The following is a 16,865-nucleotide window of genomic DNA, read 5'->3' as shown; positions in this document are numbered from 1 at the left end:
GTACTGATTACATTACCTGTCAATTACCTCACTTACTTAAATTCCACTCAAACACTCACTCACTGTGAAGTATCATTCTGTGTCCCATGCCTGACTTTACTAAACAGTATGTTTTCTGACTGACTTCCTGTTTAAGACCACTGTTTATGTTCTTCGCCGAACTTGTCTCCACGTCTACTCTGTACTAAGTTGCTTGCTGATCGATCGACCTCTGTCCATTTTCTGACTATGATTCCTGCTCCACGATTTGGCTCAGTTTGCGCCGCACTCATTATTCCCTGCAATTGCTTCCGTAAGTGGGTATGCTCTGACAGGATACTTCTCCATCTATGGATGCAGCAGAGGAGGCAAAGCAGACTGTGATCAATGCACAGGGGCATTTGTTCGGAGAGCAGCAGTAAATGATCAGAGATCTCAACACTAGGATGTCACAGCTCATTTATAGTGTCGCAGGCCGTCCTAACAGGCCCCTCGTCACCCACTGGTGCATCCCGAAGCATTCCTTTGCCAGAAAAGTTTTCCAGAGAGGTTTCCAACTGCAAGGGATTTTTCCTTCAGTGTTCATTGTATTTTTCATCTCTCACGGGGGTGACCAAGAAACACAAGATTGATCAGTTCATCAGCCTTCTCACAGGTAAAGCTCTCCAGTGGGCAAGCACAGTGTGGAGGCATGGGGTGAACACACCATGTCTTATGACCGTTTTCTGGAGCTCTTCACGAGAGTTGTTGATCACCAGCCCAAGGGAATAGACGTTGGAGAGAGCCTATTAATGATCCGACAGGTGCTGTACAGCCACTGCCAGCACCTTTGATCTAAAAGTGGGGCTATTAAATATTAGATCTCTTACATCTAAAGCACTAATGGTGAATGAACTTATTACTGATCAGGAATTTAATGTACTTTGTTTAACTGAAACATGGATTAAGCCAAATGAATATATAGCAGGGCGGCACGGTGGTGTAGTGGTTAGTGCTGTCGCCTCACAGCAAGAAGGTCCTGGGTTCGAGCCCCATGGCCGGCGAGGGCCTTTCTGTGTGGGGTTTGCATGTTCTCCCTGTGTCCGCGTGGGTTTCCTCCGGGTGCTCCGGTTTCCCCCACAGTCCAAAGACATGCAGGTTAGGTTAACTGGTGACTCTAAATTGACTGTAGGTGTGAATGGTTGTCTGTGTCTATGTGTCAGCCCTGTGATGACCTGGTGACTTGTCCAGGGTGTACCCCGCCTTTCGCCCGTAGTCAGCTGGGATAGGCTCCAGCTTGCCTGCAACCCTGTAGAACAGGATAAAGCAGCTACAGATAATGAGATGAGATGAATATATAGCATTAAATGAAGCAAGTCCTCCTGGATACAGTTATATACCGGTACACCAGCCTCGTCTAACTGGCAGAGGAGGAGGCGTCGCAGTTATTTATAAAGATTATCTAGGTGTAACACACATACTTGGTTATAAATTTCATACATTTGAAGTTCTTCATACTAATGTAATGTATGTAGCCTTGAAAAATAAGTCTACCCAGTTAATTCCATTACTTATTACAACCCCGATTCCAAAAAAGTTTGGGCAAAGTACAAATTGTAAATAAAAATGGAATGCAATAATTTACAAATCTCAAAAACTGATATTGTATTCACAATAGAACATAGACAACATATCAAATGTTGAAAGTGAGACATTTTGAAATTTCATGCCAAATATTGGCTCATTGAAATTTCATAACAGCAACACATCTCAAAAAAGTTGGGACGGGGCAATAAGAGGCTGGAAAAGTTAAAGGTACAAAAAAGGAACAGCTGGAGGACCAAATTGCAATTCATTAGGTCAACTGGCAATAGGTCATTAATATGACTGGGTATAAAAAGAGCATCTTGGAGTGGCAGCGGCTCTCAGAAGTAAAGATGGAAAGAGGATCACCAATCCCCCTAATTCTGCGCCGACAAATAGTGGAGCAATATCAGAAAGGAGTTTGACAGTGTAAAATTGCAAAGAGTTTGAACATATCATCATCTACAGTGCATAATATCATCAAAAGATTCATAGAATCTGGAAGAATCTCTGTGCGTAAGGGTCAAGGCTGGAAAACCATACTGGGTGCCCATGATCTTTGGGCCCTTAGACGGCACTGCATCACATACAGGCATGCTTCTGTATTGGAAATCACAAAATGGGCTCAGGAATATTTCCAGAGAACATTATCTGTGAACACAATGCCATCCGCCGTTGCCAGCTAAAACTCTATAGTTCAAAGAAGAAGCTGTATCTAAACATGATCCAGAAGCGCATACGTCTTCTCTGGGCCAAGGCTCATTTAAAATGGACTGTGGCAAAGTGGAAAACTGTTCTGTGGTCAGACAACTCAAGATTTGAAGTTCTTTATGGAAATCAGGGACGCCGTGTCATTCGGACTAAAGAGTAGAAGGACGACCCAAGTTGTTATCAGCGCTCAGTTCAGAAGCCTGCATCTCTGATGGTATGGGGTTGCATTAGTGCATGTGGCATGGGCAGCTTACACATCTGGAAAGACACCATCAATGCTGAAAGGTATATCCAGGTTCTAGAGCAACATATGCTCCCATCCAGACGATGTCTCTTTCAGGGAAGACCTTGCATTTTCCAACATGACAATGCCAAACCACATACTGCATCAATTACAGCATCATGGCTGCATAGAAGAAGGGTCCGGGTACTGAACTGGCCAGCCTGCAGTCCAGATCTTTCACCCATAGAAAACATTTGGCGCAAGATATGACTAAAAAGACCTAAGACAGTTGAGCAACTAGAATCCTACATGAGACAAGAATGGGTTAACATTCCTATCCCTAAACTTGAGCAACTTGTCTCCTCAGTCCCCAGACGTTTACAGACTGTCGTAAAGAGAAAAGGGGATGTCTCACAGTGGTAAACATGGCCTTGTCCCAACTTTTTTGAGATGTGGTGTTGTCATGAAATTTAAAATCACCTAATTTTTCTCTTTAAATGATGCATTTTCTCAGTTTAAACATTTGATATGTCATCTATGTTCTATTCTGAATAAAATATGGAATTTTGAAACTTCCACATCATTGCATTCTGTTTTTATTTACAATTTGTACTTTGTCCCAACTTTTTTGGAATCGGGGTTGTATGTACAGGCATCCGGGGCCATATTCTGAGTTTCTTTCTGAATTTGCAGATTTTATCTCAGACCTGGTTATTTCCTTAGACAACACTTTAGTTGTCGGAGATTTTAATATTCACTTTGATAACCCAGAAGACCCTTTGAAAACAGCGTTTGTGTCCATTTTAGATTCAGTAGGGGTTAATCAGAATGTCATCGGACTGACCCATAATGGTGGTCACACCCTCGATCAAATACTAACATTCAGGTTAAACAGAAAAAACAGTCACACTTCCACAGTCTGAAGTTATCTCAGATCATTATCTCATCTCATTCAAAATATGTCTGAGTAATAATATATGCACCTCACCATGCTACTGTATTAAACGTACATTCACGTCAACTACCGCACAGAGCTTTATAAATGATCTCCCAGAGTTATCAACTTGCGCACACCTGCAGTATGTAGTAGCAACGACTTCAAAAAATTTCAAGCTTTAAGGACAAAGAGATCAGCTCCAGCTTGCCAGTGTTGGACCTTATAGATGCCATCCAGCCAGGCTGCATCAACTATGAGCTCGTAAAAACTGGTAGCCTGACAGAGAGTGACAAGCTGGACAATGCTAAATATGCTGTATCCATGGCCAGGAAGATTGGTGCGCATGTGTATGCTCTGCCTGACGACCTGGTGGAGGTTAAACCCAAAATGGTCATGACCGTGTTTGCTTGCCTGATGGGTCGAGGAATGAAGAGGGCATAAAAAAAAAGCAAGGACGCTGCAGCCAATCAAGAGCCAACGTCTGATCCACAAGCCATTTGCTGGATGAAAGGCTTCAGGTTGAATAATTTAGCCATAACAATTACAAAAAGGAAACCCAATTAGCAACAGATGTTAAAGAATCATGTTTAAGTTTGGTAGGACTACCAAACTTAAACATTTTTTTCTTTTTTTCTTTTCTTTCCTTTTTTTTTTTTGGACACCAGATTAAAGATTCCAGCAGATCTGTGACTGGTACACGCTTTTCTACCTGAATGAAGCAAGATGACCAAAACACATCCGTAATGGAACCTAAGCCCTGTTGGACTGTGCCATGTGTATTTTATTTGCATATTTGATAATGGAGGAACATACTCGAGTGACTGGTGTCATTTTTAAAATGTACATCTTGAATCTGACTGCTCGAAAGTGTTGTGTGTGAATATGGAGACAAGGCCTTACTCACGTGCAGTATTGCCAATATGCAGTACATAATCCTGTGGCCTCTTTATAAGACATCAGATGAGATGCTTATTTTTCTAGTGTTTTATACATAAGTAGAGTTTATGGTAAAGCAATTAGAACTACATAAACATCCTTTGCAGGAAGAAGCTTTAACACATTCCATAGTTATCTGATTTTACTGTGTCTCATGTACATGTATTCATAAGTGTGCTTTTTACATAGAGAAAAGAACAATCCAAACAAAGAGAACTATGCATGAACAATCTTTCACAATCTTAAATTTATTTAAAGCAATACACTCCTGGGAATTTGACAAAAGCTTTAAAAATTAGCAAATGGTATGTAGACAGTAAAAAGGAAAAAACGAAGATAAAATGGTAAATGAGGTTCAGGATGGAATCTGTCTTTGTGGGTTGACTAATGTTGGAGATTTAAAAAAAAAATTGTCGTCATTGTCGTCTGAGGGAGTTTTTCCTTGCCACCGTCGCCACAGGCTTGCTCATTGGGGATAGATTAGGGATAAATTAGCTCATGTTTTAAGTCGTTCAAATTCTGTAAAGCTGCTTTGCGACAATGTTTATTGTTAAAAGCGCTATACAAATAAACTTGACTTGACTTGACTTCATGATTTTTTTTAATGACAAAATTGAAACTATCCGACAAAAAATTCAAACTACTAAATTAAGGTCCTTTAACTAGCAGTTATCAAACTCCTGATTAAAAAACCTGACCTTGATCCCTGTCAGCTGTCCAATTATCTCCAAGATCCTTGAAAAAGCTGTGGCACAGCAGTTATGCTCATATTTACATAGGAATAACATCCATGAAATGTATCAGTCAGGATTTAGACCCCATCATAGTACAGAGACAGCTCTGGTTAAAGTAGTAAATGACCTACTGTTGGCTTCTGATCAGGGCTGTGTCTCGCTGCTTGTGTTGCTTGACCTTAGTGCAGCAATTGAGACTATTGATCATTCCATTCTCCTGGATAGACTAGAAAATGTTGTGGGAGTTAAGGGAACGGCCCTCTCCTGGCTCAGGTCTTATTTAACTGATCGCTATCATTATGTTGATGTAAATGGTGATTTTTCTAGACATACTGAGATAAAGTTTGGTGTTCCACAAGATCCACTGCTTTTTTCTTTATATATGTTACCTCTGGGTGATATTATTTGTAAACATATTAGTTTCCACTGTTATGCTGATGACACACAGTTGTATGTTTCTGCAAAACTAGATGAGAGACACCAGCTTAATAGAATTGAGGAATGTGTAAAGGACATTAGACACTGGATGCTTATTAACTTCCTTCTGCTTAACTCTGACAAGAATGAAGTACTTCTACTAGGACCACATGCAGCTAGAAGTAAGTTTTCTGATTACATTGTAAACCTGGATGGCCTTTCTGTTTCTTCACGTGCAGCAGTAAAAGACCTTGGGGTAATTATTGACCCCAGTCTTTCATTTAAAACTCACATTTATAACATTACCTGGATAGCTTTCTTTCATCTCAGAAATATTGCTAAGATATGAAATTTAATGTCACTACACAATGCAGAAAAAATAGTTCGTGCTTTTGTTACCTCCAGGTTGGATTATTGTAATGCCTTACTGTCTGGATGTTCCAATAAGTGCATAAACACGCTCCAGTTAGTTCAAAATGCAGCAGCAAGAGTCCTTACTAGAACTAGAAAATATGATCACATCACCCCTGTCTTATCCACACTGCACTGGCTCCCAATCAAATTTCGTATTGATTATAAAATTCTACAATTAACCTTTAAAGCACTGAATGGTCTCACACCACAGTACCTGAGCAAACTTCTGGTCCTTTATGACTTGCCACACCTACTTAGATCAAGAGGTGCAGGCTATCTGCTGGTACCTCATATAGTGAAGGCTACACTGGGGGCAAAGCCTTTTCTTACAAATCCCCACAGTTATGGAACAGCCTTCCAAGTAGTGTTTGGGAATCAGACAGTCTCAGCATTTAAGTCTAGGCTGAAAACATATATCTGTTTCATCAAGCCTTTTGTTAATGGTGTTTATGAGGTAAAGGAGTAGATCTGGAGGGTCCTCAGACATAAAGTGTTTTGGTAAACTGGGATGTATGGAAGCTGTCAGTCCCCCACTCGCTTGGTCACTCGAGTTTGTTGACAGTGTAGTGGCTGGCCGCTTTATGTCCCAGGGCACCCTCAAGCCTGTGTTACCTTCTGGCTCTCCCCTTTTAGTTATGCTGTCATAGTTAGTTTTGCCAGAGTCCCTGCTTTTACTCAGCACAAAATGTATACTGTTCCTACTTATTCATGTGACATTGGGCATACCTAACAACCTGTGTTTTCTCTCTCTTCCCCCCACCAAAAAAAAAAAATCTTTCCCTCTGAGTTACATGTCAATCCTGAGCTCGAGATGCTGACCTCTTCTGCTTCTCGGACCTGCCTGATCCATCCTGATGCCCTATGCCTGGTTGGAGTCCCATCACATCGCCCCTGTGGAGGATGGCCCCATATGGACAGTTGAAAGTCACACTTGGAAGATGCCCTGGACACTTACAGTAATGCTTTTATGGCTGAAGGCTACAGTTGACTTGCTAACTTTAGGACTGCAGTTGTCATGAACAGTTTTTCACTCAAGTTTCCATTAATGAGGAGTTATAACATCAACAAAACTGACTTCATGTTAAAACTGATAATGTTATAGTCATTTTGTCTGTTGTTGCCCAAATGAGGGTGGGTTCCCTTTTGAGTTTGTTTCCTCTCGAGGTTTCTTCCTCATGTCATCTGAGGGAGTTTTTCCTTGCCACCATCGCCACAGGCTTGCTCATTGGGGATAGATTAGGGATAAGATTGGCTCATGTCTTGAGTCATTCAGATTCTATAAAGCTGCTTTGGGACAATGTCTATTGTTAAAAGCGCTATACAACCAAACTTGACTTGACTTGACTGTATATCAGCCGCAAGCTCTCGATGCATGAAGGCAATTACAGCACCATCGAGGAGTGCCTGGCCATCAAGTGTTTATACAAATAGACTTGACTTGACAGGGAGAGTGGAGTCTCGCAGAGGATGCACTGGACTTCTGCACCCTAGCCGCTGGCAGCGGCTGGAATGAGCCAGCACTGAAAGCCACGTTTTGCCAGGGTTTGCCTCCAGAAGTTCTCAACGAGATGGCCTGTCATGATGAACATCTTTCTCTAGATCCTTATTGACCTGGCCATCTGACTAGATCATCTCATTCGTAAGTGGCCCTCATTACAGCCACCTCCTGTTCCCTCTTACAACATGAGCCCAGTAACTCCTATGGAGGTCTCTCGTACACAACTATAATGTTCTGAAAGAGAAAGAAGAAGACAGGAGAGCCTCCATTTTTACTGCAGAGATGCCAGCCATCAGATCTCCAAATGCCCCATTCGACCCCTGTGAGACAGCCAGCCCAGCAAAGCTACCAGCCCACCTTAACCTGGTGAGTTCAAAAACTACTTGCAACTCATACTCTTTTCAACTGCCTGTGTTACTAAAGCTGCCAGACTCAACCCATGTGCTTTCTGCATTCATTGACTCAGGGGCAGAAGGAAACTTCATAAACAGCGCAATTGTCCAGAAATACCACCTGACCACCCATTAACTTCTGAGACCAGTCACGCTAAAGGACATTGATGGGGGTCCCATAGGGGAGGGTTTGGTTTCCATGCACACAACTCCCCTTGAGATTCAAGTAGGAGTCATTCACACTGAGCACACATCCCTACTTATCACTCCTACCACACACCATGGTGTAATATTAGGCTATCCTTGGCTCCAACTCCATGACCCTCTGATATTATGGCAAAAACAGGACATTCTTCAGTGGTCTCCTTCCTTTTTGCAGAATTGTTTAAAACTTCCCCAACTAACATGCTTGTCCACCTCAGTAGAGTACCCTCAGCCTGACTCCCTCAACAACATTCCCTCCTGTTACCTCAACTTAGGGGAAGTTTTCAGTAAAGGGAAAGTCTGTGGTCTGCCTCCTCACCGTCTTTCCGACTGCATTGTTGACCTCCTCCCAGGTACAACTCCTCTTTGAAACCCCATTTACCCTTTGTCCCTAACCAAACAAGCTGCCATGGAGGAGTATGTACAAGAAGCCTTGCAGCAGACCCTCAATGTCTCCAGTCTCAGCAGGCTTCTTCTTTGTTGAGAAGAAAGGAGGGGGTCTCTGGCCATGCATAGACTATTGGGGCCTGAACCAGGTCATAGTGAAATACCCTTATCCACTCCTGCTGGTACCTTCAGCCCTAGAATGGCTCAGATCAGCCAAAATCTTTTCTAACCTAGGCCTTTATAGTGCCTACAACCTGGTCAGGATCTGTGAAGGTGATGAATGGAAGACCACATTTAGCACCACCGCTGGCCACTTCAAGTACCTGGTCATGCCATATGGCTTTTCGTGTGTGCCAAGTTTCTTCCAGTGTCTCATAAACGATGTGCTCAGGGACATGTTGGGGAGGTTCGTCATCACATACAGTATATTGATGACATCCTAATCTCCTCCCCAGATGAGAACATCCACCATGAGCACATCAGATCAGTGCTCTCACACCTGCTCCAGAACCACCTATATGTAAAAGCAAAAAAATGTGAATTCCATGTCACCGAGATCTCGTTCCTAAATTACATCATAAGCTCTGAGGGGGTTAGCATGGACCAGGCCAAAGTCAAAGCTGTGACATCATGGCCCACTCTCACGTCTGTCAAGGAGTTGCAACACTTCCTAGGGTTCGTGAATTTCTGTCATCCATTCATCCATGGGTTCAGCACCATCGCAGCCCCTCTCATCTCACTCCTGAAGAGCGGACCCCATTGCCTCCACTGGAACCCTGCAGCCAATAAGGCCTTCAACCAGCTCAAGTTGGCATTTACCACAGCTGCCATTCTACAATATTCAGACCCTTCTAAACCCTTCATTGTGGAAGTAGATGCATCAGAAACAGGAGTAGGAGGGGTTTTGTCTCAACACTTTGGAGAGACACCCAAGTTTCACCCAGTTGCTTTCTTCTCTAAGAAGCTCACACCCACAGAAAGGAATTATGACATTGGTAATCAAGAGCTCTTGGCTGTCAAGCTGGCCCTGGAGGAATTGAGACACTGGTTGGAGGGTGCAGTGCACCTGTTCTCAATCCTGACTGACCACAAGAACCTAGAATAATTAAAGACTGCTAAGCATTTGAATCCCCATCAGACCAGATGGGCTCGATTCTTCACCAGGTTCCAGTTCACTATCTCATATCACCCTGGTTCCAGAAACACTAAGGCTGATGCTCTCTCCTGAGTCAACACATCCTTACCACACTCTTTTGAACCCACCATGATCTTTCCAACTGACTGTTTCCTGCAAGCCATAACCTGGAACATCAACAGGGAGATCAGACAGGCACAATCCACAAGCCCTCCTGAAAACTGTCCGCCCAGACTTTTGCATGTCCCACCCAAACTCAGTGGCAAACTCATCACCTGGGCACACTCCTCTCCTGCCACTGGACACCCCAGCAGCCATCACACTTACCAACTTCTCCAGAACTGGTGGGAAAACATGATATTGGACATCAACCATTTTGTTTCCTCGTGCTTTGTCTGTGCCCTGGTCAAGGTTCCCAGAGCTCCCCCTGATGGTAAGCTATGTCCTCTCCCAGTACCTCAGCGACCCTGGTCATACATCGCTATTGACTTTATCACTGACCTACCCCAGTCACAAGGCAACACAGTCATTCTGGTCATCGTCGATAGGTTTTCTAAATCACTCAAGCTCATCCCACTATCAGGTCTTCCCACTGACTTTGAAATCACTGAACTCTTATTCACACACATCTTCCACTACTCACTACTATGGTATCCCTGAGGACGAAGCCAGTGACTGGGGTCCCCAGTTCATTTCAAGACTATGGTCACGGTTCATGGACAGACTGGGAGTGTCTGTTAGCCTCACTTCTAGGTATCACCCACAGTCCAATGACCAAGTTGAATGAGGTGAACCAGGGGGTTGGTTGCTCCCTCTGCATATTTTGCATGCAAAATCAGAAGGACTGGGCACGATTTCTTCCATGGGCTGAATATGCACAAAACTCTCTCAAGCATTCAGCCACTCAGCTAACCCTGTTCCAGTGCCTACTCGGATACCAACCTCCACTTTTCCCATGGGATGATACCCTTATGCAGATTCTGGCCATCGACTCCTGGTTCCAGAGGAGCCAGCAACTATGGGAGGAGGTTCATCAAAGACTAAAGAATGTCACAACCAAGTACAAGCACCATGCTGAGAAGCACCAAAGTGCCGCCCCAGGTGATCGAATATGGGTCTCCACCAAGGACCACTTCAGATTATGTGGTCAGAACTAACTGTGTATAATTTTTACATGTTGTTGTGATACTAGTTATTTAATTAAAATGGTGTTATGTATCATTGAAGTAGGGAGCATAATGTACAGTCAACAAAAACAACTTTAATTCACTGATATTGCTGAAGAATGATGGAATTGTGCTAGATGAAATAAAAGCAGTTCTTGCTATTCGACTCAAATCTTTGTACCCTACTGTAAAGATGAGCATTATGCTTTTTTTTCTTGTGAGCTATTTCAACTTTTCTTTCTTAACTTTAAGTTTACTTAAAGGTAGACTGTCTTTCAGATTTTTCAAGTTTAGGTCTCATCTCATCTCATTATCTCTAGCCGCTTTATCCTTCTACAGGGTCGCAGGCAAGCTGGAGCCTATCCCAGCTGACTACGGGCGAAAGGCGGGGTACACCCTGGACAAGTCGCCAGGTCATCACAGGGCTGACACATAGACACAGACAACCATTCACACTCACATTCACACCTACAGTCAATTTAGAGTCACCAGTTAACCTAACCTGCATGTCTTTGGACTGTGGGGGAAACCGGAGCACCCGGAGGAAACCCACGCGGACACGGGGAGAACATGCAAACTCCACACAGAAAGGCCCTCGCCGGCCCCGGGGCTCGAACCCAGGACCTTCTTGCTGTGAGGCGACAGCGCTAACCACTACACCACCGTGCCGCCCCCAAGTTTAGGTCATAAAAAGAATTTTCCCTGACATCCAGTTATTTTTGTTTAGTGGATCAAAAGCTACTGAATTCGAATTACAGACTTCCAATTTTATTAGTTTTTTTTTTAAATAGAACAATTAATGAATTTAGGGCCATGTGGCCCTAAATTCTCTGCTATTTTTTTCTTGCTTCATCATGACCCAAATCAAGATACTATGTCATGCATCATGTGGTGGGCTTTCCCCGTTCGTGCAAGACATTGTGGGATACAAATTTGAAACATGAGAGGAAATGGCAGATGCAAATGAAACATGAAAGATTGACTACAATAACAGAAAGCATGAAGAAAAGACATTATGTTGTGAAGGAACGGGAATGCAGGACCAAACTAATAAAAATCGGTGGTCAGCAAGCACCTTGGTGTGATCAGCTGTTCATTTAGAAACAGAATGACGTAACTGTCAGTGCACGGTCAAGGTAAACCTGTGGATGGCAGTAATGCAACACTGGATGCCAACTGCCATAAAACCCAAAAGAAGAAGAAGCAGGTAAACCTGCACATGCGCACACCTGTCTGCTTGACTGCGCAAAGTGAGCAATTTCATGCATATGCTAAGAAATCCCCTCAAGTTAAATAACTTCCCAGCCACAGAATGGCCTGTTGTTTTTTTTGTTTGTTTTGAGATATTGCAGAAATAAACATATCACAATGACCAAATTTCAGAGATTTTACCGATTTTATGAAATCGAAAGGCCGTATAGCTTTCACTCTGACAAAAAATGTGAAACAAAATAAGTTTGAATCACAAAATAATCAAAGTTTTAAATCAATGTAAAATGAAATTGAAATGAATATTGTGAATTTGTGCTTTCGGCTTGGGAAAAGGCCAACACATGATACACTTAAGTGGATAAAATAATAAACTTTTGAGAGGTTGCTAATTAAGCTGGCACATAACCATTACAACTAATTTGTTGGAGGAAACCAGTTCCATCCACTTTATCATTTTATCATATCCAAGCACTTTGAAAAGAATAGAATTAGAGAAAATTAGAATAAAAATGTTCAAGTCACATTGGACTTGCACTCACTGGCCACTTCAATATGAACTTGTTCTTGATTCTAAGATTCCTGTTCTTGGCAGGAGTGGAAACCGATGTGGTCTTCTGCTGTTGCATGCTGAGATGCTTTTCTGCTCAACGTCATTGTAAATTTGAGCTGCCTTCCTGGCAGCTCAACCCAATCTGGCCATTTTCCTCTGACCTCTCTTATCAACAAGGTGTTTCCACCCACAGAACTGTTGCTCACTCAATGCCCCCACACACCATTCTGTGTAAGCTCTAGAAACTGTTGTGTGTGAAAACCCCAGGAGATCAGTAGTTTCTGAAATGCTCAAACCAGTCCATCTGGCACTAACACCCATGCCACAGTGAAGGTCACAGAGATTACAATTTTTCCCATTCAGATGTTTGAAGTGAACATTAACTGAAGCTCTTGATTTGTATCTGCATGATTTTATGCATTGTGCTGCTGTCAAGGGATTGGCTGATTAGATAACTGCATAAAACAGCAGGTGTATGGGGTTCCTAATAAAGTGGCCAGTGAGTGTATTATAATTACACTGAAATTTTACTCAGGTTTTTTTGCTTGTTTTACCCTCAGAAATAACTTGCTTTTATGGAAACCCATACAACATCTTAGTGTTCTACAGTGGTTTGTAGGCAGAAATCTAAATTTTATATCAGATCAATGCTAGAAAATACTACTAGAAAATGTTTGACTGACACATAGTATATAGAGGTAAATGCTGGAATTCAGTGGCGGTTCTAGACCAAAATTACTAGGGGGGCCGAGGTGGGGCCAGTGTTTTTTCAGGGGGGCACATATGGACAAAACATGGCAATATTTAAGTGTTCAAAATGTTTTGTTTAGTTTATTTAAAACCAAAACAACATACATTGAGCATAAATACAATGAGAAACATTCTGTCTCAATAGCCTAAACATAAAATAAATTGTGCTCAATAAATCTTAAAACCATGTTTCTCTTTTTTGTAAAATAAGATTTCTATTTTTGCATACAATGAACCTTTTCTTCAGATGTGGCTGCACTGGAGTGTCGTCCAAGCACTTGCTGATATCTGGAGAAAGATGAATACAGTAAATATGAGAGTGCGACTGAGAACAACATTTATTTATCATTATTCATTTATTTATCATTATTCATTTATTTATCATTATTCATTTATTAATTTATTATTATATCTTATTTTTATTTTATATTTATTAATTATTATTCAGACTTCACACTTTCAGGGGAGGCTATATGAATTGTAGGCCGACACTAGCCTGGGAAATCCCATGCTGCTTTGCACAATCGTTCCGATCTGAAAAGACAGCATGGAAACTATGGTCTAAAGGCTCACCTGAGTTAGGGAGCCAATCAGAGAGTGGGGAGGGGTGGAAAGACGGTGACGCGTCCTACTCGACAAACGGAAGCTTGTAGTTTATTTGGGACTGTTTACGGATCACATTTAACATGGCGGCGAGCGATACGAACCAAACTTTCGATCAAGCTTTAGACACTGTTCTGAATAGTTTAGAGCGAAAGTTTGTTTTAAAAAAAGAACAGCGTTTGGTGTTACAGTCTTTCTTCGCCTCTTCGTCTTCTTCGTCGCTCTAACTACGTCACCGGGTACAACTGCCATGATTGGCCATGGGCTACGTATACGCCAAATGATAGACATTCGCAACGTCCAATAAATGGCCGTTGACAATCGTAAACCACACCTCCCCTATGAGAAATTCAATAGGCGGATTCCAGACCATATTTCACTTGTGATATGGTCTGGTGTTAACCAGACTAGGCCGACACCGCTCACACACACACATTTGTTCAACATTACAAACCTGATGGTGCTGTACTTGATATGCATGGTGAATCTGGTTGTCCCAATGACTCGTTGGGTTGTCCCTCATTCTGTCCCTCAATCTGATCCTGAATGTCTTCATCTTCACTCTCAGATTGCCTTTCAGATGCCTCACTTTCCACCTCTCCAACCACCACCTCTGGCTCTCTCTCCTCTTTCATAATCTTTATCTTTCTTACTCTTTCTATGTTGCTTTTTGCCAACAGGGGCAAAAAAGGACATAATGTCCTTCTTGCTCCTTTTCATGATGATAGCCTACAGTAGGCCTATACTAAAAAGTAAATGGAGAGGAATGTAGCCTCTACATATCACAAGGCCATTCGAGTTTTACAAGAAGGTTAAACACTGTCGGTTATTTTACCCATTTCCCAAAAATATTAAGTTAGGCTACTTATTGCTGTGCAACGCACTTTTAAGAAAGCGCAATAAAACAGATTTATTATTGTAGTGAACAACAACAGTAAAACACGGATATGTGCAAACACTGACGTTACAAAATTGAATAATTTTTCTTACCTTCGCCTCTTTGCAGTAGCCTAGTCCTTGCAGGGCTGCAGCTGTTATCTCTCACGTCCGAAGTTTACAATTTGCGCTGCTGCTGGTCTTTCTGCTGCAGGTAACAGTGTGCGTGTAGCACTTTAAGGAGTCCGTGTAGAACACTCCGTCATGTCAGTTCCGATCTTTGAGCCAGCGCACGTCGAAATTAATAAAGCTTATTATCTGTTCAGCACAGGGGCCACAACAGGGGCCAGGAGCAATTTTACAGGGGCACTGGCCCCCCCCCCCGGCCCCCGTTTAAAACCGCCTATGCTGGAATTACATTCCTAACTTGCTTTAACTGTGGAAGATGCTGGCATTTTGGCATGTTAATTATTAATGTGATGTCACACACTGTCTTTTGAACTTTCAAAATCAAAAGATTCAAAGTTCCAAAGTGAAAGTTCAATGGAAATGTGAGCACTTTTATTAAAAGTTGTAATTCTGATATGTTGTTATTGCATGATAAAATAGACTAAAACAGGAAAACAAACTAGAGCAGAATAGAACAGAGCAGAACTGAGTAGACTAGACTAGAATAGTGCTTGCTGAGGTAGTCCAATATGTAAGTGTAGAAATAGTTGAAGGTGGGTGGAGCACAGAAGCACGGCAGGCCAGAACTGAGTTCTTACAAAAACTTTTATTTGTGCTTTTCAGCGGGTTACTTCACTCCCCCCCACACACATGCACACAAGTGTCCAGGTTGGGGAGAGTTCCCTTTCTCTGCTCTCTCTCTCCTTTTATAGGGCGCGGTCACTGGGGGAGACACACAAACACAGGTTAATTCACGTCAGGTGCAGTGATTCTGCCACTTACCTTCCCTGACTCCGCCCTCCATTCACAGACCACACCCCTGACCACACCCCTGCTGCCACAGTAAGTTTAAAAGATGAAGGGGTATCTCTTGGCGAACAGGGATGACATGGCATTAAAAGGATGTTTTGTGTGGCATGGTGGTGCAGCAGATAATGTTACCACCTGACAGCTCATGAGTTCAGTCCTGAATTCAGATTGCCGTCTGTATGTAGTTTCATATGTTCTTTTCTTATCTGCATTGAGTTTCTCCAGGTTTTCTGGTTTCTTCCCACCTCTGAAAAAATGCTTGTAGGTGGAGTGAATGGAATGGTGGAGTGACCCAAGGTGTGAATGGATGCATGTACCGGTATGGTACTCTACAATGGGCTGGTATTCTATCCAGGTTATCTTCCTGCCTAACACCTAGTGTTCTGAGAATAGGCTCCACATCCTTTAACAGGATAGTGTTTACTGAAGTTGGATTGATTGATTGATGATTGATTGATTGATTGTAATATCGTAGGACATTAGCTTCATTTTTAAAAGTCTGCTTTTATTAGCTCCATATTATATGCTACTCCAGATGTGAGCTCCGAACTGTGTCTCACTGTGTGATCTGGAGCAGATCCCTGGTGACATTTATCCCTGTTTAGTATGCAATGATGAGCCCTCAGATAATCACACTTCATCTGCTCAGCCATAACATTCATTAGACATGACTTTTGGAAGCAGCAATTATCCCCTGTTGCAAAACAAAAGCCAAATTAACAGCATTTAAGAGGATATCAGCCAAGGACTGTATTGGTGGCACTGAACACTATCAGCTGGATTAAATATAACATAGCAGTATCGTTCATTAAAGAGCTAATGATGTGCCAACACTGATGAAACAGAGCAGCTTACAGCATGCAATTAAATTATAAACCTGTTGGACAACTTCATAATGAAATTCAAACACTGACTCCCTAATAAATGTGGTATTGAAATAAATAATAAAACACAAAATGGTCAAACATCCTACTAATCTTGATCAGAGATGATAAAGTGATCTGTGCACTGCATAACATTGCTCTAATGCAGTGGCGGCTGCTGGTTTTTAAAACAGGGGAAGCCCATTTTACGCATTCATCGTAAAACCTGTAGGCCGGATATCAAAGCATAGAAAGGTGTGCCCCATTAGCATAGTGAACTAGACAACCCCACCTAGTGGCAGAAAGTATTTTTGCTTGTACATTTCATGTCATAGTC

Source organism: Neoarius graeffei, chromosome 6 (assembly GCF_027579695.1).
Source record: "Neoarius graeffei isolate fNeoGra1 chromosome 6, fNeoGra1.pri, whole genome shotgun sequence".
NCBI lineage: Eukaryota > Metazoa > Chordata > Actinopteri > Siluriformes > Ariidae > Neoarius > Neoarius graeffei.
Note: the sequence above shows the minus strand (reverse complement) of the source record.